At 41.9% G+C, this 24,535-nt stretch overlaps 1 pseudogene; it reads left to right on the plus strand.

Annotated features, from left to right (window-relative positions):
* The first annotated feature begins 1,498 nt into the window (after positions 1–1,498).
* Positions 1,499–22,684, plus strand: LOC132660267 (nucleolar RNA helicase 2-like; annotated as a pseudogene).
* The last annotated feature ends 1,851 nt before the right edge of the window (positions 22,685–24,535 follow it).

Below are 24,535 nucleotides of genomic sequence, written 5' to 3' on the forward strand. Positions count from 1 at the left end.
CATTGGGAAAGTGTCCAGACAGAATTGAGTGCTTAAACAGCATTACATTGGGCGTCGGGGGTGGAATTTGAGGTCATCCAAGCAGTGTCACCTTTGACTTCCCCTGAAGTAATACATTAATGATGTTTTTCTGAACTCTTAATTCAGTACCAACGTGGAACTGAAGGCTGCAAATGATGTTTGATTTTAAGGGAATTTGAGTCAAATGAACCCAATGGGGGTTCTGTTGTGCAGGATCCAAGCTTATTAGGGTGCATTTCTGGTCCCTTTTGGTCTGGGGGGTCCCCAAGAGCCACGGGGATAGCAGGGTTTGTCCTGTTGGCAGAGCTGGGAAGAGGGTGTGCAGGCAGTGAGGTGGAGGAGGAACAGTGCATCTCCCTGGAGAGCTCTGCCAGACCCAGTTCCGAGAGCTGGAGCTGGAGGGTGAGCGTGCGGACTCACCCCCAAGTGCTGGGGCAGGAAGGATGGCACCTTCCCAACTGTGGAACGTGGTTTGTTGAGCATAGGTATGGGTGGCCCAGGCCGGGGTCCTGGTTCCTCTTCTTCCCGACTCACAGGGCTGGCACGTGGTCCCTGCCCAAGTGTCCCTGCAAACAAAAGAACGTAGGTTTTTCTTGGTAGGACAGTACAATTCAGCTGAATTCCTAAAAGTACATGTTTCAAATGCCATAAAATAATGTAATTGAATTTGAATTTTTCCCTCTAATTTTGACCCAGACTTACTAGTTGGAGCATCCTTACTGGATTTAGACACAGACATAGATACTCCTAGCATCTGTTATAAATACAACCACCTCCACCCAAGGAATCAAAGATCAGCAAGACAAGAAGCTCAGAATGTAACTCTTAGAACAAAGTTAGGAAATGTTTGGTTTAAGAAAGTGCTGTTACTTATTAAGTCTGAGGTAATTTCTTAAATACCTCTGCAACTCAATTTTTAAAACTTTGACGTTTCAGGCTTTAAAAAAGTTGTTAGTATAATTCTCATTGACCCTTCACTCAAATTCCTGTTACACTTTCTCAAATGTGCTTTAACATTCTCTATAAAATTTTATTTGAGACACTTAGGATGCCCCTTTACTTATAAGTATGTCCTTAATACAATTTATGTCCTAAATCCAGTAGCCTTCATATAAAACCACAGAATTATTCATAACAATCAAAAATTCAGGGACTTTCCTGGTGGTCCAGCGGTTAATGAGTGTTTCCACTGCAGGGGGCGTGGGTTCAGTCCCTGGTTGGGGAGTTAAGATCTCACTGCCATGCAGTGGCAAAAATTAATTTTTTTTTAAAAAGTTATTCGTTACCTAATCTACAGACATTCAGAATTCATCAAATGTCTCAATAACGCTCATAGTAAAACTAAGAAATTCAGGTTTCTGCTTTAGGATCACAAGGTGCATTTAGTTTTCATGTCCTCTTCATTCTGGAGCATTCCTCAGTCTTATCTTTTTGTGACTCTGACATTTTTAAGGAGTGCAGGCCACAGCTTTGGGAGATGTCTCTCAATTTGGGTCTGTCTGACATCTTTCTGGTTGGATTCTGGGGACCCTTTGGCAGCAGCAGCACAGGTGAGGCTGTGTCCTCAGCGCATCACACCAGGGGGTCATGAACCTGACCTTTACTGCTGAGGTTGAACTTTATCACCTGAGTAAAGTGGTATTCTGGTTTCTTCATTGTAAATTATGTTTTTGGTGTTTTTTTTTTCCTTTTTAAATTAGAAGTATCTTGTGAGGAGACAATCTGGGGCAATGTAAATATTGTGTTCTTGTCAGATTTTGAGAGTAAGTAGTACATTTGAACCCCAGAGATTGTATTGATCTGGATATCTACAATGGTGTGTCACTTAACCTAGAGCTAGACATCCTGAAGTGTGAAGTCAAGTGGGTCTTAGGAAGCATTACTGTAAACAAAGTTAGTGGAGGTGATGGAATTCCAGCTGAGCTATTTCAAATCCTAAAAGATGATGCTGTGAAAGTGCTGCACTCAATATGCCAGCAAATTTGGAAAACTCAGCGGTGGCCACAGGACTGGAAAAGGTCAGTTTTCATTCCAATCCCAAAGAAAGGCAATGCCAAAGAATGTTCAAACTACTGCGCAATTACACTCATCTCGCACACTAGCAAAGTAATGCTCAAAATTCTCCAAGCCAGGCTTCAACCGAGAACTTTCAGATGTTCAAGCTAGATTTAGAAAAGACAGAGGAACCAGAGATCAAATTGCCAACATCTGATCACAGAAAAAGGAAAGAAATTTCAGAAAAACATCTGCTTCATTGACTATACTAACGCCTTTGACTGTGTGGTTCACAACAAACTGGAAAATTCTTAAAAAGATGGAAATACCACATCCCCTTACCTGTCTTCTGAGAAATCTGTGCGCGATCAAGAAGCAACAGTTAGAATCTTATATGGAACAACTGACTGGTTCAAAATTGGGAAAGGAGTTCATTAAGGCTGTATATTGTCACCCTGCTCATTTAAACTTACATGCAGAGTACATAATGTGATAAGGAGGGCTGAATGAATCACAAGCTGGAATCAAGATTTCCAGAACAAATAACCTCAGATATGCAGGTGATACCACTCTAATGGCAGAAAGTGAAGAGGCACTAAAGAGCCTGTTGATGAAAGAGGACAGTGAGAAAGCTGGCTTGAAACTCAACTTTAAAAAACTTAAGATCATGGCCTCTGGTCCCATCACTTCATGGCAAACAGATGGGGGAAAACTGTAAACAGTGACAGATTTTATTTTCTTGGGCTCCAAAACCACTTCTGACAGTATGGTGACTACAGCCATGAAGTTAAAAGACTTGCTTCCTGGAAGAAAAGCTATGACAAACCTAGACAACGTATTAAAAGCAGAGACCACTTGGCTGACAAAAGTCCATGTAGTCAAAGCTACGGTTTTTCCAATAGTCATGTATGGATGTAAGAGCTGGACCATAAAGAAGTCTGAGCACCAAAGAATTGATGCATTTGAGCTGTGGTGCTAGAGAAGACTCTTGAGAGTCCCTGGAACTGTAAGGAGATCAAACTAGTCAATCCAAAAGGAAATCAGTCCCGAATATTCATTGGAAGGACTAATGCTGAAGCTCCAATACTTTGGCCACCTGATGCAAAGAGCCGACTCACTGGAAAAGTCCCTGATGCTGGGAAAGATTGAGGACAGGAAGGAGATGGGGTAACAGAGGATGAGATGATTAGAGAGCATCACTGACTCAATGGACGTGAATTTGTCCTGTGGAGGACACAGGAGCCTGATGTGCATCCATGGGGTAGCAAAGAATTGGACAACAATTAGTTAGTGACTGATAACAACAACCCTTAAATATCAGCATTGATCATTTTAAAACAAATCACATTACTGCAATCTGGCAATGCCACATGATTTCACACTACATATCCTGTTCTTAAAAACCTTTCCAAGTTTGCCTGTTCTAGTTAAAATAGAAACTTCTTGTCATTCATAAGTAAAACACTGCAGGATCTGGCTCCAGCTGTCTCTGGGACCTCAGGGACACAACACTAACACACTTTCAGTCACACTGGACTTCCTCTGGTGGCCAAATAAGCCCATTACTAAGGCCTATGACAGATACCAGGGCTTCCCTCCCAGAGGCCCATTCCCCAGGTCCCAGGCCCTCCTCTTTCAGCCGCCGGCCTCTGCCTGGGCTCTCTCCAGGCTTCACAGGAGCTCTGCCCTATTATCTGAGCTGCAACCCTCTGAGAGGGCCCCTCCCTCACTGACCGCCCTAAAGAACGGGGCCAACTCTGTTGCTCTTCTTCTGTTGCCCCATTTGCTTTTCAGTACTTATCATGATGGGAAAGTGTCTCATGTATGTACTGTTTAAGTCTGCTGTTTGTCTACTTCCATTAGCACATAGGCTCCATGAAGGCAGGGACCTTTTCCAAGGCAACTGTAAGTTTTCCAGATTAAAAGAACAATTTATAAAACCTCATGGGCCTCATGATCATTGCAGCATTATTCACAACAGCCAACACATGGAAACGACCTGTGTCCATTGGTGGATGAGTGGATAAACAAGATGTGAAATTCTATATAAATACATATATGTAATTATACATACACGTATGTACATATACACACAATGGAATATCATTCATCCATAAAAAAGGAAATCCTGCCCTTTGTGACAACATGGATGGACTAGAGGGCATTATGCCAAGGGAAATAAATCAGACAGAGAAAGACAAAAATACTGTATGATCTCTTTTACGTGGAATCTAAAACAAAACAAAACTTAAAACCTCAGAGGTGTTTATTCTTTGGATTCTTTTCTCTCACTGCTCTCTGTCTACTGTTGCAAATGGAAAGTTGTATTTAAGATCTGCTTCTATGTTTTTCAAGCTTCCCTGGTGGCTCCGATGGTAAAGAATGTGCCCACGATGCGGGAGACCTGGGTTCGATCCCTGGGTAGGGAAGATCTCCTGGAGAAGAGCATGGCAACCCACTCCAGTATGTTTGCCTGGAGAAGTCCACGGACAGAGGAGCCTAGAAGGCTACCATCCAGGTGGTTGCAAAGAGTTGGACACACCTGAGCAAATAACACTTCCACTGTTTTCTGTTTCCCAAGGCTTTATCAGGCTCTGCCGAGACCAAGTAATGGATTCCATGTTTTATTTCACACACACACACCACGCGGCCCATGTGCAGTGTTCTCCCCTCTCAGCAGCTCCGCAGGGCAGCACTGGTCCCGTTTAACAGGCACGTCTCTGCGGCCCTGGACAAGGGAGGGATGGAGAAGGACACTGGTCCAGCTCCTTCTCTCGTGAAAGAGAAGCAGCTGATCCAGCTGCCTTACCTTTGTGGGGTCTCCTGGCATGGGGGCTGAAATGCAGGGCTGATTCCTGCAAGGGTGGAGAGCTGTCTTTGAGGAATGGACAGCCTTCCTCAGTGTTTGCTCCAGAACCACCTGGGAGTAGCTAAACAGGGGCCCTGCTCTACCCAACAGAATATCAGTCTTTATTGAAAACATCCAATTCAGTGACATTTCCGGCTCATAAAATTCAGAGTCTCCAACTTCCTGTCTGTTCCTCTGAGGGCTGTGCTTCCGGCACGGCCACTCTGTCTTCAGTGGGATTTCACAGGCAGAGTGTGTGATCTGCTGGCCTGAATTGCTGTGAACCCTGAACACATAATCTCACAAAGATGAAAACAGTCTTCCCTTAGTTGGAAGGTTATACTGTAATATTATAGAACATATAGCATCTGTGCTAACGATTTCTATAAGCTATCTGCTGTGATTATTTCAAAAAGGGCTTACAGTAAAAGATCCCTGAAACCTATTTCTACCATATCAGATACATTCTAAAGTTTTGCACAACCAGAGGGCCAAACTCAAGTTCAGCGATGTGTATGTTAAACGGATGAAGTCTCTTCCCTCTGAACCTTGAAAAGGGCTGAAGCACTGGGGAATAATGATTCAATTGGCTTCATGTTGCTCCAAGACTTTTGGCATCATTACAGCAAAGCCACATTTGACTTAGGAATAAAGTTCAATGACTGTTTCTTATAAGATTCCTGAAAATTAAAAAAGGATACAGTAAAGGCAGGCAAAGAAGTAAAAATTACAGTCACAGAGAAGAAAGCTTCAGAACCAGGTACAGCCTGTCCTCGGTGACTCACTGAGTAACTGTCTCTGCACATTTATAACAATGGCTCCATGGGACCTGAGCGGACCCTTTCAGTGGCTCTGTCTCAGGACCTAAACTTACCCAATCAGCCTAGCCGCAGTTTAACTCTGGAGTTTGCTGTCAAGATGCAAAATATCTGGAAGGATTTCCACATCAAAACACTGCCAAATGTGAATTTTTGCTCAGAATGAATTTGTAAGTGAGAAGAAAAGATGCCAGATTGGAGAATTTTCAAGAAACACTCTACTCACTTGTTCTCAACGTCAGATTTCTGGGCTGTGGATGATCCTACATAAACTCAACTTCTTATGGATGAAGGACAGACAGTTCCATGAGACAGGCTTTGACTGTGGGGTCCAGGTGCTTTCTAAACTATTAACTTTACACCTTAATGATTCTTTTAGAACAAGGTTAGAAAGAAAGTGAAAGTCCGACTCTTTGTGACCCCATGGACTATACAGTCTATGGAATTCTCCAGGCCAGAATACTGGAGTGGGTGGCCTTTCCCTTCTCCAAGGTATCTTGCCAACCCAGGGATCAAACCCAGGTCTCCCGCGTTGCAGGCAGATTCTTTACCAGCTGAGCCAGAAGGGAAGCCCAAGAATACTGGATTGGGTAGCCTATCCTTTCTCCAGCGGATCTTCCCAACCCAGGAATCGAACTGGGATCTGCATTGCAGGTGGATTCTTTACCAACTGAGCAATGAAGACCAGAACAAAGTTAATGTCACATCAAACTATTGGGTTGCTTAATTAATAGCTGTTATTAAAGAAATTAGACATTTATCCACCAAGGAAAGATTAATTCATGCTGTTGATAAGCCCATTTAAACAGTAATAATATTTTACTTTTATATCTTGTGCCCTCTGCATATCAATAACTAGATATGAAGGTGCCATAGGTATATCAACTTTTTGGGAAGGCACAGTTGATTTACCATATTATATCAGTTTCAGGCGTATAGCATAGTGATTCACAATTGTTAAGAGGTTACTATAAAGTACTGGCTATATTCCTGGGTCAGGGAACTTGTAGCTGGTTTATTGTATACCTAGTGGTTCACGCCTCTTACTCCTCCATTCTCCCTACGTGCCCCTCCATCACTCTGGTTCCCACTGGTAACCACAGTTTTGTTCTCTACATCTGTGAGTCTTTCTTGTTATATTCACTGGTTTTATTTTTTAGAGTCATTTAAATGATATCATACAGTTTGTCTGACTTATTTCACTTAGCATAATATCCTCCAAGTCCATCTATGTTATTGCAAATGGCAAGATTCTTTTTTGATGGCTGAGTAATATCAACCGTATATACGCACCACATCATCCTTATCCATTCATTTGCTGATGGACACTTAGATTGCTTCCATTCCTGAGCTATTATAAGCAGTGCTGCAATGAATACTGGGGTGCATGTTTTTTTTTCCCAATTACTGTCTTGGTTCCTTTTGGGATACATGCCCAGGAGTGGAATTGCTAGACCAAACAGTAGCTGTTTAGGTTTTTGAGGATGCTCCATATTGTTTTCCACAGTGGCTGCATGGGTTTACATTCCTACCACCGGTGCACAAGCGTTCTCTTTTCTCCACATCCTCACCAACACTTGGCATTCGTTATTATTCTTTTTTTAATGACAACCATTCTGAGAGGTGTGAGGTGGTATCTCATTGTAGTTTTGATTTGCATTTCGCTCATGATTAGAAATACTGGGCCTCTTTTCATGTGCCTGTTGGCCATCTTTGGAAAAATGTCCCAGATAAACTGAAGATGATGCATCAAGAAGAGGCAAATGAGAATTTTTTTCCATTTTGTCCAGCTCCACTGGCCCTGAGGGGCCGAGCCCTTTGTCCCTGGATTCTGGGTAACACAGTGTACACAGAGGCAGCAGCTGAGCCATGTGGGCAGTGAGGCACTCTCCTGCTGCTGCTGCTATGTCGCTTCAGTCGTGTCCGACTCTGTGCGACCCCAGAGACGGCAGCCCACCAGGCTCTCCTGTCCCTGGGGTTCTCTAGGCAAGAACATTGGAGTGGGTTGTCATTTCCTTCTCCAATGCAGGAAAGTGAAAAGTGAAAGTGAAGCCACTCAGTCGTGTCTGACTCTCCATGACCCCATAGACTGCAGTCTACCAGGCTCCTCCGCCCTTGGGATTTTCCAGGCAAGAGTACTGGAGTGGGGTGCCATTGCCTTCTCCAGAGGCACTCTCCTACCCCACCCCTAAAGACAGGGCCACATCTTCCCAAAGAAAAACAGACTCCTGTTGGCAGGACCTGCCATGTGCAGTCCTTCAAAGAGGACTTCATTCAGGCTGGAGGGGGCCTATCCAGGTCTCCAACTGTTGTGGGCTGAATGTTCAGTCCCCCTAAAATTCCTATGTTGAAACCTGATACCCGAGGTGATGGTATTAGTGGGTAGCATTTGGCAGGCGGGGGTGGGGGGGGGGGGTGGGGTGGGGTGACTGCAGAGCCTTACGATAGAAGCAGCACTCTTTTGTAACAGAGGCCCGAGACCATGCCATGAGCACACAATAGGCCTCCTGTAACCCGGGAAAGGGCCCTCACCGGACCCTGAATCTGCTGGTGCCATGACCCTGGACTTCCCAGGCCTCAGAAATGTGAGAAATACATTTCTATTGCCACCTAGTCTCTGGTATTTCATTTTTTTACAGCAGCCCATGTGGAGAAGACACCAACCTTTCTTCCACTGCCCCCAACTCACCCCTGGATGTGTTATGCTCCCCCACTTGGTGCTTCTACACAAATGCTTTATCTGACCAAGTCCCACCTGTTCTCCAAGATCAGGGATGTCCCCAGGTCCTCCCACTGCCCTGCACCCACCTCTCTGGGACCTTCTGTACCTACTGTTGTGGGTCTCCTCTCTCCTCCTCAGGGCCTAGCGCAGGGCTTGAGTGCTCTAGGGAGTGGAAGAAATACATAAATATAACTGGAGTGCACTTGTAGTCCCATGGGCTCTTGCTAAAATTCACCATATGGAATATAAGCAAAGCTTCTCAACACACTTAGGCATGATGTCCTGAAGTTGACCAGATGTTGGACATGGGCTTTGCTGATCAAGTGGAAGAGATTTTATATGTAGCATACAAGAAAGATTCAGAAGACAATCCCCAAACATTGGTCTTTTCTGCAACTTGCCCTCATTAGGTGTATAATGTTGCTAAAAAATACATGAAATCTATATATGAACAGGCAGTCCTGATTGGTAAAAAGACACAGAAAACAGCAATAACTGTAGAGCCTCTGGCTATCAAGTGCCACTGGACTGAGAGGGCAGCAGTTATTGGGGACGTGAGCTGAGTGTACAGTGGTTATCAAGGGCACACTATCACATTTTGTGAAACGAAGGAAGAAGCCCAGGAGTTGTCACAGAATGTGGCCATAAAGCAGGATTCCCAGTCTTTACACAGAGACATTCCATAGAAGGAAGGAGAAATCATTCTGAAAGGTTTTAGAAACGATGATGTTGCAGTTCTGGTTGCAACCAATGTTGCTGCACATAGGTTAGACATCCCTGAGGTTGATCTGGTTGTTATAAGATCCCCACCAAAGGATGTGGAGTCCTACATTCACCATTCTGGGTGAACACAGCTGAAGAGACCAGGGTTTGCATCTGCTTTTATCAGCACAAGGAAGAATACCAGTTAGCCAAAGTGGAGCAAAAAGTGGGAATTAAATTTAAGCGAACAGGTATTTCTTCTGCAGCAGAGATAATAAAAAAGGTTCTAGCAAAGGTGCCATCAGGCTCTTGGACTCTGTGCCTCCCACTGCGATTGGTCACTTCAAGCAGTCAGCTGAGAAGCTGATTGAGAAGGGAGCTGTGGAAGCCTTGGCAGCAGCCCTGACCCAGTTTTCCAGTGCCACATCAATAGATCAGCGCTCCTTGATCAACTCAAACACGGGCTTTGTGACCATGATCTGCAATGCTCAACTGAGACGCCAAACATTAGTTATGCTTGGAAAGAACTTAAAGATCAGCTGGGTGAGATACTGATTCCAAAGTGAAGAGAATGGTCTTTCTCGAAGGAAAGCAGGGTGTTTGCTTTGATATCCCTACTGCATCAGTAACAGAAGAACAGGAAAAGTGGAATGATTCATGGCTATTGGAACCTTTCTGTGGCCACAGAGCAACCAGAGCTAGAAGGACCACGGGAGCGATATCGCAACAGGGGGAAGGCAGTTGAGGCTTCAGGGGACAGCAATCAGGAGGTGGCAACAAAAGTAACAAATTCCAAAACAAAGGCCAGAAGTGGAGTTTTAATAAAACATTCGGACAGAAATTTGAAGTAAAGGATTTATTTGGCAAAAACAAATATGTTCAGCAACATGGGACTGAACATTGTTTTTCATACAAAGTTAAAAGCACACTGTATTTCCTTCTGAACCACTTGCCCAGAGTCCATCTCTTTGAGAGAGGTAAGCTTTATCTAAATTATTTAATCTGTGGTGACTGTCAGTTATAACTTTATTGCTACTTCTATCTTGGGTATTCCTTTGGAAAAGGTGTATGGATTTATTACATATTCTAATAAATTGTCTATAGATTATAGGATAAAGTCAAGCATGTATCTGCTGATACTTTTTAAGTTGATCTTTTATACTTAGAAATGTCTCTTAGTAGGCTTCCTGGTGGCTCAGATGGCATCTGGAAGTTCTTGGTTCACTCTTGCTGTTGGTAAAAGGCGACTTTTTGAAGATACAATCAAGACATGGAGAAAGATAAAATGATTGTCAAAGATTTTAACTTATTAATCAGAGAATCCAAAAGAAATTACAGTTGGTTCAAATGAAAACTGGAAGAATATTGGCATTAATTTATAAATTGAAGCAAAATGGAACTACACACAGGGAATGCACGTGTGTGTGCTCAGTCATGTACAACTATTTGCGACCCCATGGACTGTACACTGTCAGGCTCCTCCATTCATGGGATTTCCCAGGCAAGAATACTGGAGTGGGTTACCATTTCCTTCTCCAGGGAATCTTCCCTACCCAGGGATTGAACCCACATCTCCTGTGTCTCCTGCCTGTGCAGGCAGATTCTCTATCACTGAGTCACCTGGGAATCCCACCACAGGGAATAATCCATAGCAAACTACTGGACACAACTGATTTGTATTTCTGTGGACAAAAATCATGGATCATTACCAGTTTTTTGTTTACAAATTAATGAGTTGTAAAATAGCGTAAAGACAGCAAAAGGAGCAGAGAACCTGAAGAATCAGGTTACCCAGACATGTTTCCATCACACATACCCAGTGAGCTTCTCAGTCCATTTCATAGTTTGTTTGTGTTTTACAATTTTTCCTTTTACTGCTTTAAGTTTGAAACTGTCAAAAATGTTAAAAAAAATTTTCAAGTGTTTTATAAATGGCAACAGCAGGGAGATGGCAATTGAAACACCTATTTCAACCATCAGAAGATGCATTTTTTTTTTTTACAATTTTACTTATTTATTTTTATTTTGGCTGTGCCAAATCTTCCTTGTTGTGCACAGACTTTCTCTACTTGCAGTGAGCAGGGGCTACTATGTAGCTGTTGTGCACTGGTTTCTCACTGCGGTGGCTTCTCTCATTGCAAAGCATGGGCTCTAGAGTGTACAGGCTCAATAGTTGTGGTGCACCAGCTTACTTGGCCCTTGGCATGTGGGATTTTCCTGTACCAGGGATTAAACCCATATCCCCTACATTGGCAGGTAGATTTTTAACCCCTGGATCATCAGGGAAGCCTGATACATTTAGTTTTGAAAGCAGTATGTGAAAAAAACTACTCTAGATTAAGGTGGGGAAAAAAAAAAGAAAAAGTGAATTCACTGTAAGCTCAGACGTATCTAAAATAATCAGATACATATGCACACAAGTTAGCACTATCAAAATATTTTATGAATTTGGAAATAATCTAAAATATATTTAATAAATCTTTCTGATGTCTCTTCAAGCATAAAATTACAGTTTGAATGGGAAAAGAGGCTCTGTGCAAACCAACATGATGAGTGTCCTCAAATCTGCACGTTGAATTTCTTAGACAACTGGAAGGAGATGTCAGTTACAATCAAAGCTAGAACACAGTCCAATGGCCTTACATGAAGCATTTGCAGCCTCCTGACTTGTCAACAGACTTTCTTTCTTGGGTTATAAATATTCCATGTGTGGTGGCTGTGTTCCCTGTCAACTTTGTTAAGCTGTAACTATTTTTTAAAACACAATTTAATTTATTATTTTTGGCTGTGCTGGGTCTTCTTTACAGGCTTTCTCTAGTTGCAGAGAGCCGGGGCTATTCTCTTGTTGCGGTGCATGGGCTTCTCAGCTCGTTGGCTTCTCTTGTTGCGGAGCACAGGCTCCAGGGCATGTTGGCTTCAGCAGCTGTGGTGTGGGCTCAGTAGCTGCCGTTCCCGGGCTTTAGAACACAGGCTCAAAAGTTGTGGCACACCGGCTTAGTGGGGTGTAGGATATTCCCAGATTAGGGATCATAGCCCTGTCTCCTGCAGAAGCAGATTCTTTACCACTGAGCCACCAGGGAAGCCCTGAAGCTGTGTTTTGTGCGGTTCCTTCCCTGGGCTGTCTGGCTGGGCTGGCCACAGGAGTGGTCAGGCGGAGACCCAGGGGCAGTAAAGGAGCAGCCACTCTGTCCGCAGCTGCACCCCTTCCCAGGTGCAGAGCACTGGCTCACCTGTGGGAAGGAGGCAGATATCTCCTTTGGGAGCAGGTGTGAACACAGCCCTGCGGCAGAGGCACCTCCTTCCCTTCAGATCCTGGCACATCTGCTTATGTTCTTGCCTGCGTGCTTACCTGCAGCCACGTCAGTATACTCTCATCTTAACAAGGTTAGGTCTTCCAATCTGTGAATATGGGCTGTCTTTCCATTTAGGTATGTCTTTTTTAGTTTCTTTCAGCAATGTTTTCAACATTGTTCAGTCTTATTTTTATGCTATTGCAAATGAAATGGTTTTCATAATTTCCATTACAAATTCTTCATTGTTAGTGTACAGAAATGCTTCTGACTTTTGTGTGATGATTGTATCCTGCCTCTTTGCTGAATTAGGTTCTTAGTTCTCAAAGTTGTTTTTTTGGCATTTTTAGTATTTTCTACATATAAGATCAGGTCACCAGTGAACAGAGATAAATTTTATTTCTTCCTTTCCAATTTGGGTAACTTTGATCCCCTTATCTTGCCTAATTCTTCTAAAACCAATGCATTAAAAGGAAGTGACAAAGTGGGTATCCTTATCTTACTGCTGATCTTATGGGAAAAGCTTTCAGTCTTTCACTACTGAGAATGACATTAGATGTAGGGTTTTCAGATGTGGACTTTATGATATTGAGGAAGTTTCCTTTTATTCCTAGGTTTTTGAGTGTTTTTTAATCGTGAAAGGGTGGTGAATTTGTCTAATGCTTTTACTGCACCAATTGGGACTACAATGTGATTTTTTTCTTCATCCTATTAATGTGGGTATCATGTGAACACACTTTGCATTCCTGGAATATGTCCCACTTGGTCATGGTGTACAGTCATCTCACTATGCAGCTGATTTTAGCTTTCTGGTATTTTGTTGAGATTTTTTGCTTCAATATTCATGAGGGATGTTGGTCTGCAGTTTCCTCTTCTTGCACTGTCTTTGTCAGGCTTTGATATCGTGTAATGCCGACTTCATAACACACATTAGAAAGTGAATGCTGACTTCTAGAGGAGCTATCCCACGTTGAAGGTCAGGAACGGCAGGGGTAAGGAGATACCCCTCGTCCAAGGTAAGGAGCAGCGGCTGTGCTTTGCTGGAGCAGCCGTGAAGAGATACCCCACGCCCAAGGTAAGAGAAACCCAAGTAAGGTGGTAGGTGTTGCAAGAGGGCATCAGAGGGCAGACACACTGAAACCATACTCACAGAAAACTAGTCAATCTAATCACACTAGGACCACAGCCTTGTCTAACTCAATGAAACCAAGCCATGCCTGTGGGGCAACCCAAGATGGGCGGGTCATGGTGGAGAGGTCTGACAGAGTGTGGTCCACTGGAGAAGGGAATGGCAAGCCACTTCAGTATTCTTGCCTTGAGAACTCCATGAACAGTAATGAAAAGGCAAAATGATAGGATACCAAAAGAGGAACTCTCCAGGTCATTCGGTTCCCAATATGCTACTGGAGATCAATGGAGAAATAACTCCAGAAAGAATGAAGGGATGGAGCCAAAGCAAAAACAGTACCCAGCTGTGGATGTGACTGGTGATAGAAGCAAGATCCGATGCTGTAAAGAGCAATACTGCATAGGAACCTGGAATGTCAGGTCCATGAATCAAGGCAAATTGGAAGTGGTCAAACAAGAGATGGCAAGGGTGAACGTCGACATTCTAGGAATCAGCGAACTAAAATGGACTGGAATGGGTGAATTTAACTCAGATGACCATTATATCTACTACTGCGGGCAAGAATCCCTCAGAAGAAATGGAGTAGCCATCATAGTCAACAAAAGAGTCCAAAATGCAGTACTTGGATGCAATCTCAAAAACGACAGAATGATCTCTGTTCGTCTCCAAGGCAAACCATTCAATATCACAGTTATCCAAGTCTATGCCCCAACCTGTAACGCTGAAGAAGCTGAAGTTGAACGGTTCTATGAAGACCCTACAAGACCTTTTAGAATTAACATCCCCAAAATATGTCCTTTTCATTATAGGGGACTGGAATGCAAAAGTAGGAAGTCAAGAAACACCTGGAGTAACAGGCAAATTTGGCCTTGGAAGGCGGAATGAAGCAGGGCAAAGACTAATAGAATTTTGCCAAGAAAATGCACTGGTCATAGCAAACACCCTTTTCCAACAACACAAGAGAAGACTCTACATATGGACATCATCAGATGGTCAACACCGAAATCAGATTGATTATATTCTATGCAGCCAAAGATGGAGAAGCTCTATACAGTCAACAAAAACAAGACCAGGAGCTGACTGTGGTTCAGATCATGAACTCCTTATTGCCAAATTCAGACTCAAATTGAAGTAGGGAAAACTGCTAGACCATTCAGGTATGACCTAAATCAAATCCCTTATGATTATACAGTGGAAGTGAGAAATAGATTTAAGGGCCTAGATCTGATAGATAGAGTGCCTGATGAACTATGGAATGAGGTTTGCGACATTGTACAGGAGACAGGGATCAAGACCATCCCCATGGAAAAGAAATGCAAAAAAGCAAAATGGCTGTCTGGGGAGGCCTTACAAATAGCTGTGACAAGAAGAGAGGTGAAAAGCAAAGGAGAAAAGGAAAGATATAAGCATCTGAATGCAGAGTTCCAAAGAATAGCAAGAAGAGATAAGAAAGCCTTCAGTGATCAATGCAAAGAAATAGAGGAAAACAACAGAATGGGAAAGACTAGAGATCTCTTCAAGAAAATTAGAGATACCAAGGGAACATTTCATGCAAAGATGGGCTCGATAAAGGACAGAAATGGTATGGACCTAACAGAAGCAGAAGATATTAAGAAGAGATGGCAAGAATACATGGAAGAACTGTACAAAAAAGATCTTCACGACCCAGATAATCATGATGATGTGATCACTAATCTAGAGCCAGACATCTTGGAAAGTGAAGTCAAGTGGGCCTTAGAAAGCATCACTACGAACAAAGCTAGTGGAGGTGATGGAATTCCAGTTGAGCTGTTTCAAATCCTGAAAGATGATGCTGTGAAAGTGCTGCACTCAATATGCCAGCAAATTTGGAAAACTCAGCAGTGGCCACAGGACCGGAAAAGGTCAGTTTTCATTCCAATCCCAAAGAAAGGCAATGCCAAAGAATGCTCAAACTACCGCACAATTGCATCATCTCACATGCTGGTAAAGTAATGCTCAAAATTCTCCAAGCCAGGCTTCAGCAATACGTGAACTGTGAACTTCCTGATGTTCAAGCTGGTTTTAGAAAAGGCAGAGGAACCAGAGATCAAATTGCCAACATCCGCTGGATCATGGAAAAAGCAAGAGAGTTCCAGAAAAACATCTATTTCTGCTTTATTGACTATGCCAAAGCCTTTGACTGTGTGGATCACAATAAACTGTGGAAAATTCTGAAAGAGATGGGAATACCAGACCATCTAACCTGCCTCTTGAGAAATCTGTATGCAGGTCAGGAAGCAACAGTTAGAACTGGACATGGAACAACAGACTGGTTCCAAACAGGAAAAGGAGTACGTCAAGGCTGTATATTGTCACCCTGCTTATTTAACTTCTATGCAGAGTACATCATGAGAAACGCTGGACTGGAAGAAGCACAAGCTGGAATCAAGATTGCTGACAGAAATATCAATAACCTCAGATATGCAGATGACAGAAAGTGAAGAGGAGCTAAAAAAGCCTCCTGATGAAAGTGAGAGAGCGAAAAAGTTGGCTTAAAGCTCAACATTCAGAAAACAAAGATCATGGCATCTGGTCCCATCACTTCATGGGAAATAGATGGGGAAACAGTGGAAACAGTGTCAGACCTTATTTTGGGGGGCTCCAAAATCACTGCAGATGGTGATTGCAGCCATGAAATTAAAAGACGCTTACTCCTTGGAAGAAAAGTTATAACCAACCTAGATAGTATATTCAAAAGCAGAGAGACATTACTTTGCCGACTAAGGTCCGTCTAGTCAAGGATATGGTTTTTCCTGTGGTCATGTATGGATGTGAGAGCTGGACTGTGAAGAAGGTTGAGCGCCGAAGAATTGATGCTTTTGAACTGTGGTGTTGGAGAAGACTCTTGAGAGTCCCTTGGACTGCAAGGAGATCCAACCAATCCATTATGAAGGAGATCAACCCTGGGATTTCTTTGGAATGAATGATGCTAAAGCTGAAGCTCCAGTTCTTTGGCCACCTCATGAGAAGAGTTGACTCACTGGAAAAGACTCTGATGCTGGGAGGGACTGGGGGCAGGAGGAGAAGGGGATGACAGAGGATGAGATGGCTGGATGGCATCACGGACTCGATGGACGTGAGTCTGAGTGAACTCCGGGAGATGGTGATAAACAGGGAGGCCTGGCGTGCTGCGATTCATGGGGTCGCAGAGTCTGACATGACTGAGCGACTGAACTGAACTGAAATGCCGACTTCATAACACCCATTAGAAAGTGTTCTCTCATCTTTAATTTCTGGGGAAAATTTGAGAGGACTGGCATTAATTCTTCCCTAAATCCTTGGTAAAATTCACCAGTGAAGCCATCTTGATCTGGGGCTTTTCTTTGTTGGGAGATTTTTTTTTTTTTTAATTACTGATTCAGTCTTACTGGTTATAGGTCTATTCAGATTTTCTATTTCTTCATAATTCAGTTTCAGGAGATTGTGTGTTTCTAGGAATCTGTCCCTTTCATCTAGGTTATCTCACTTTTTTAGTGTACAATTGTTCATGACAGTCTCTTATAATACTTATTTTTGTGTAGTTCGTTACGTACCCACTTTTATTTTTGATTTTAATCATGAAACAAAGTAGTCTTTTCCTTAGCCAATGTAGCTAAACATTTGTCAGTTTCATGAAACATAAGCAGTCTTTTTCTTAGTCAATATAGCTAAGGGTTTGTCAGTTTCATTGATCCTCTCAAAGAACCATCATTTGATTACATTGATTTTCTTGACTGTTTTCTTATTCTCTGTTTTTCTCCACTCTAATCTTCCTTGTTTCTTTCTACTAGCTTTGGGTTTAGTTTGTGCTTTGCCTGGTTCCTTATAAGATTAGGTAATTAATTTGAGATTTTTCTTTTTTAATGTATATATTTAAAGCTATTCATTTCCCTGTTTACACTGCTTTCACTGCATCCCGTAAGTTTTGGTAAATTGTATTCTTGGGAAATTAGAAAATTTCCCTTGTGATTTCTCTTTTGATACACTGGTTAAGAGTATATTGATTAAGTTCTATATACTTGTGAATTATCCAGATTTTCTTCTGTTAATGACTTGTTTCATTTGTGATAAGAAAAGATACTTTTTATGGTTGTCTTTTAAAATTTATTTTTAAACTTGTTTTGTGACAGATGCTCATCCTGGAGACTGTTCCATGCGCACTTGAGAAAACCGTGGGTGATACTGTTGCTGAGTCAAATGCCCAACTTGTCCATATTATTGCTTGGTCCTCAATTTCTTTCTCAATCTTCTGCTTTATGGTTGTCTCCGTTATCAGAAGTGGGGTGCCAAAGACTCCAACTGTTATGCAGAACTGCTTATTTCTGCTTTTAAGACTCGAAGGAGCTAGTGATGTAAGCTTGGAGTTTATTCAAAGAATGAGAGGGAAGATGGCCTTCTCTCCTGCCCCACTTTTCCTCTGGTTATAAAAGTGTAGCCCAGTAAGTTCTTGGGGTGGAGCTCTTCTGCCTGCCTGCTCATATCCTTCACAAGAATCCTATACTAACAAATCCACTTCCTACCTCTCACTTTGTCTCTGACCGAATTCCTTCTGTGTTGAGACATAAAGAACCTAAGCTTCATTAAGCTGAGACCAGCTGTGTGGTTTCAGTTGGAACCAGAAGACTGATGATTAATATTCCTGAAACATCACCCTGTGACCTCACCATCAGTCAGAAGAATGTACCTGAGCTGGTCCCACACCCTGAGACCCTCACCCCAGTTGCTGCCTTAAAAACTTCCCTGGAAGTCCTTGGGGTGTTCAAGTCTTTCCAGCCCCAGCTGCTTGTTCTCCTTGCTTGGCGCCTATGACTAAACTCTGTACTTTTCTTCACCACAACCAGGTAGACTGGCTTTGGCGATCATCAGGTGAGCAAACCTGAGTTTGGCTTGGTAGCATGAGGATTAATTTAGGCTGATTGTGTTTAAGGCCCTGAAGACTCAGGAAGAGCCTTTGACCTTTCCCCTAACTGCCTAAGGATGTGGACAGAAGATCTTATTCTACAAGAGTCTTGGAAGCAGTGACAAATGACCAGAGAAGAAAATGTCTTGATAATATGATAAATATTAATATTTTAAAGCCTTTAAAATTGTACTTCTGAAAACTGAGTGGAAAAAATGTTTTACTGAAAGTAGTAATATGTAGGATGGAAGAGCAGTAATTAAAAAGTATGTTTATGTGAAAGGTGTATAAGAAACTAAAAATAGATGTGTTAGCTTCCCTGGTGTCTCAGATAGTAAAGAATTTGCCTGCAATGCAGGAGACCTGAGTTTGATCCCTGGGTCAGGAAGATCCCCTGAAGAAGGGAATGGAAACCCATTCCAGTATTCCTGCCTGGAGAATCCCTTTGACAGGGAAGCCTGGCGGGCTACAGCCCATGGGGTCCCAAAGAGTCAGACATGATTGAGTGATCAGCACTTTCACTTTCAAAGTAATAGTCATGAATAAATTATTATAGAATTATTAATAAAATATTGTATCTTTTTTTAAAAAGAAGGAATTTAGATATCTAAGAAATTTATGACTTTATGTCAGATCCTCTCTGAATTTCAGAGTTCTTTGTAACCCTGAGTCCTCTCCCTACTTTTAGCATGCATAGTTCATGTTATTTCAGTGGTTGTCCATTCTTTCCAGTTATGGACTTAAAACTTCAAATGTTATCAATGTTTCTAAGAATCTCTTTCATAGTGAGAAAATAACACACTGGAGTAAGAACAAATTCCATCTGTATTATCTTAAGTTTTCATTATCTCCTGTTTATTTAGATTTAAGAATACTCCAGTTGCTGAATGAGAGGAGGGAGAATGCACCCAGTAAATCTGAACTTAACACCATGACACCAATCACTGTTCTAACAAACCGGAGGAGACTTGAGAGCGCTCACCATTGGGGTGCAAGTGCTTACCTGTGGAGCTTGAACAGTCAGCTCACAGTAGATGGTGAAGGATGAATCTACTCTCACCCCATAGCTCTGCCTGGTTGGACACTCCAGAAAGGATGCTCTAACCCAGGGATGGTTGGAATAGGCAGCAGAAACATGCAGACATCCCCCCTGGGGGCTGCTCTCAGCAGAGCACAGCCAGCGGTAATCCAAATCACAGGTGATGGGCTCTCATCAGCCTGAATGAAAACAAGTGAGCATCAGGATGCACTTGCAACACACTGCAAGGAGCCAGCAGGGAGGATGTTCAGCTGCAATGTACTGGGAGGAAAGGGGTCCACATAGGAGCAATGGCCGGGGGACAGACCCAGAACTGACTCTGAATCTACACTGTTGGACAGACAGTGAGGAAGCACATGGACCATATGTGAAAGAGCAGAGAGGAGAGGAGAAGACCAAGAGGCGAGCATGGGAGATAAGGAAGCAGGCATGGGAACAGACAATGTGGAACCTTCTAGTCCACTGCAGGAACCTTAGCTGAGGACAAGCAAAGCCACTGTTAAGGTTTTTACAAAATGCTTTTTTATTTTTAAAGAGCAGTCTAGGTTCATAGCACAACTGAGTGATTTCCCATATACCTCCCTGCCCAACCCTGCATAGTCCCCCCGACCCCGCCTCCATTATCAACACCCTTAACAAGATGGTAAACTTGTCATAATTAATAAATGTACACTGAAACACCATAATCACCAAGTCCACAGTTTATATTAGGGTTCACTCTTGGTGTTGTAACTCCATGGGTTGGATGAATGTATGACACAAATCCACCACTACAGAATCATAAAGACTAATCGCTGCCCTAAAGTCCTCTGTTTATCTATCCCTACTTCTCCCATTATTTTGAGGAACCACCCATCTTTTTATGGACTCCATAGTTTTGACTTTCAGAAGGTCAACCAGTATATAACCTTTTTCAGATTACCTTCTTTCACCTAATATGCAGCAATATGCATTTAAGTTTCTTCCAAGATTTCATAGCTCATTTTTTTTAAAGCACTTAATAGTATTCCATTGTCTACATACATCATAGTTTATGTATGCATGCACCTAGTAACATTGGTTGCTTCCAAGCTTTGGCAATCATGAAGAAGGCTACTATAAATATTAGTGTGTAGGTTTCAAGTGAACGTAAGTTTTCAGCTCCTTTGGGTAAATATCAAAAAGCAAAACTACTGGATTATATATCAAGAATATGTTCAGTTTTGTAAGAAACTGCCAAACTTCTTCCAAAGTGGCTGCACTATTTTTCATTGCCACCAGCAAATAACGAGAAGTCCCATTGCTCTACATCCTCGCTGGCATTTGGTGCTGTCAGGGCTCTGGGTTTTGGCCATTCTAAAAGGTGTGTAGCAACATCTCACTGCTCTTTTAGTTTTTGCCTGTCCCTGATGACACATGATGTGGAGCACCTTCTCATGTGCTTACTTGCTATTAGTATTTCTTCTTTGTTGAGGGGTCTGCTAGGATCTCCAGCTCATTTTTTAAACTAGGTTGTTTGTTTTCTTGTTGTTGAAGTTCTTATATTTTGGATAACAGTTCCTTATAAGATGGGTCTTTTATAAATATTTCTCCTGCCTGTGGCTTGTCTTTACATTCTTGTGACAGTGTTTTTTGCAAAGAAGAAAAATTTTAATTGTACTTAAATCCAGCTTATCAGTTCTTTTATGGATGGTGCCCTCACGGTCCTATCTAAAAAGTCATTGCCAAATCCATTGCCATCTAGGCTTTTCCCATGTTAACTTCAGAAATTTTATAGTATTGCATTATATACTTCGGTCTGTGATACATTTCAAGTTCATTTTTTGTGAAGGATATAAGGTCTGTGTCTAGTTTTTTTTTTTTTTTTTTTTTGCATCTGAATGTTCAGTTGTCCAAGTACCATTTGTTGAAAAGACTCTCTTTCCTCCATTGTACTGCCTCTGCTATCTGTCAAAGATCAGCTAACTCTATTTCTAGAGGTCTATTTATGGGATGGCTATTCTGTTCCAATGACCAGTTCTTTTGCCAAAATGATTTTATCTTGAGTATTGCATCTTCATAGCAACTCTTGAATTTGAGCAGTGTCAGTCCACCAATTTTGTTCTTCTTTAATATCGTGTTGGCTACCCTGGATCTTTGCCTCTCTAAACTCTAGAATCAGCTTGTCCACAATTCACAAACTAACTTACCAGGATTTTGATGGGGATCACATTGAAACTAGATTAATTTGGAAAGAACTGACATCTTGACAATACTGTCTTCCAATCCATGAACATGAGATATCTCTCCACTTATTTAGTTCTTCTTTGATTTTGTTTATCAGAGTTTTTATAACTTTACTCAGATAGATATTACATGTAATTTGTTAGGTTTGTTCCTGAGTGTTTAATTTGGAGGGTACTTATGTTAGTATTATGTTTTTAACTTCAAGTTGCAGTTGATCATTGCTGATATATGAGAAACTGATAGACTTTTGTATGACAACTTTGTATCCTGCAACCTGGCTATAATCGATTATTAGTTCCAGAATATTTTTTGATTTTTTCAGATTTTTTACACAGAAAATCATGTCATTGGCAAACAGTTTATTTCTTTGGTTTCCAGTACAGTGTTGAAAAGGATCAAGGATTGAACTGGTGTCCCCTGCACTGCAAGGCAGATTCTTAACCACTGGACCACCAGGGAAGCCCTTCCTCTATTCCTAGTTTACTGACAGTTTCTGTCATGAATGAATCTTGAATTTCATCATATGCTTTTCTGTATCTATTGATATGATCATGTGTTTTTTGTTTTTAACCTGCTGATATCATGAACTATATTAATTGATTTTGAATGTTGAAATAGCTTTGTATCCGTGAGATAAATCCTGCTGCTGCTAAGTCACTTCAGTCATGTCCGACTCTGTGCGACCCTATAGACGGCAGCCCACCAGGCTCCCCCATCCCTGGAATTCTCTAGGCAAGAACGCTGGAGTGGGTTGCCATTTCCTTCTCCAATGCATGAAAGTGAAAAGTCAAAGTGAAGTTGCTCAGTCGTGTCTGACCCTCAGCAACCCCATGGACTGCAACCTACCAGGCTCCTCTGTCCATGGGATTTTCCAGGCAAGATTACTGGAGTGGGGTGCCATTGCCTTTTCCAGAGATAAATCCTACTTGGTTGCAATGTGTAATTCTTTTTATATATTACTGAATCTATTTGCAAATATTTTGTTGAAGATTTTTTATCTATGTCGAAGAGACAGATCACAGTTTTCTGATGTCTTTGGTTTTGGAGGTAGGGTAATGCTGACCTTATAAAATGAAGTAGAACATATTCAGTTTATCTTCTCTGAAACAGACTGTAGAGAATTGGTGTAATTTTTCCATTAAATATTTGATAGAATTTACCAGTGAACACATCTGCACCTGGTGCTTTGTTTTGAAAGGTGAGTAATTATTAATGTATCTTCTTCAATATACACAGACCTATTCATACAGTCTGTCTGTAAGCTTTGGCAGACTATACCTTTCAAGGAATTGATCCATTTCATCTGGGTTGTCAAATGTGGGGCATAGATTTGTTTATACTATTCTTTTATTAGGGTTTCCCTGGTGGCTGAGACCGTAAAGAATCTGCCTGCAATACAGGAGACCTAGATTCAACCCCTGAGTTGGAAAGATCCCCTGAGAAGGGAATGGCTACCCACTCCAGTATTCTTGCCTGGAGAATTCCATGGACAGAGGAGCCTGGTGTTAAATTTCCCTTTAAGTAATGCTTTCACTGTATCTCACAAATTTTGGTAAGTTGTGTTTTCACTTATTTAAAAAGCTTTACAGCAATCCCAGGAATTCCCTGGCAGTCCAGTGGTCAGGATTCAGCACTTTCATTTCCAGTGTCTATATTCAATTCCTGGTTGGGGAACTATGATCCCACAAGCCTCACAGAGTGGCAAAGAAAAAAAAAAAAAAGCTTTCTCACAATCACTATCAAAACACCAATGGTGTTTTTCACAGAACTAGAATAATTCTAAAATTTGTAGAGAAACAATAAAGACCTTGAATAGCTAAAGCAATCTTGAGAAAGAAGAACAGAGCTGGAGGCAGCATGCTTCTAGCCTTCAGACTACACTACAGAACTACATTAATCAAAACAGTATGATAGCATCATTCAGTCCTCACCCCTCAGCTGATTATGAGGCAGCTGAGATCTACAGAGGCCCGCACAGTCAGATAATGCTGAAGACAAGAGCTAGTCCAGATCTAACAACTCCCATTAGATGAGCTGTGTGGAACATTCCCTTTCTCCTGGACTGTCTGCTTCCTCCTCCACCCCTAACCCAGGGTGCACAAGGTAAAACCACTAACAAACACCACTGGCTTACCAGGAGGCTGATGTACAGATGCTTCATCCCTGCCGCCGCGCGCCACCCCCCCCCCCCCCCCCCCCGCCAAAAAACCATAAACAGGATGAAATGGGCACAAACATCAGGCACATAAATCAATGGGACAGAAGAGCCAGTAATAAAGCCATGCACTGAGGGTCAATTAATCTACAACAGAGAAGGCAAGAATATAACTACTTATTGTTATTGTACATTAGCTCATCTTATAATAACCATTACCATACGTCAAAAAAGTTCACTGACTACCAAAATATATGGAGACAGAATAGCACACATCTAAATAACAGCAGAGGCAAAGATAAAAAAATCTCAAGAGAAATTTACAAAATTTATTTTAAATTTAGGCAGAGTTGATTTACTAGTTTCAGGTGTACAACATAGTGATTCTAAATTTTTATGTTATACTCCATTTAAAGTTATAAAACATTGGCTATATTTCCTGTCCTGTTCTTGTAGTCTATGTTATACATAGTAGTTTGTACCTCTTAATCCATTCCCCCTATCTTGCCCCTCCTCCTTCCTTCTTACCACTGGTAACTACTAGCTTATTTTCTACATCTGAGAGTTTGTTTCAGTTTTGTTATATCTATTTCCTTGTTTCAGTTTTTAGATTCCACATAGAAGTGAAAACATCTGAGTATCTGTCTTTGTCTCACTTCACTTAGTACCCTCCAGGTCCATACTCCTTCTTGACAGTGGTCAAATTTCATT

The sequence above is a fragment of the Ovis aries genome, chromosome 9, assembly GCF_016772045.2.
Source record: "Ovis aries strain OAR_USU_Benz2616 breed Rambouillet chromosome 9, ARS-UI_Ramb_v3.0, whole genome shotgun sequence".
Lineage (NCBI taxonomy): Eukaryota > Metazoa > Chordata > Mammalia > Artiodactyla > Bovidae > Ovis > Ovis aries.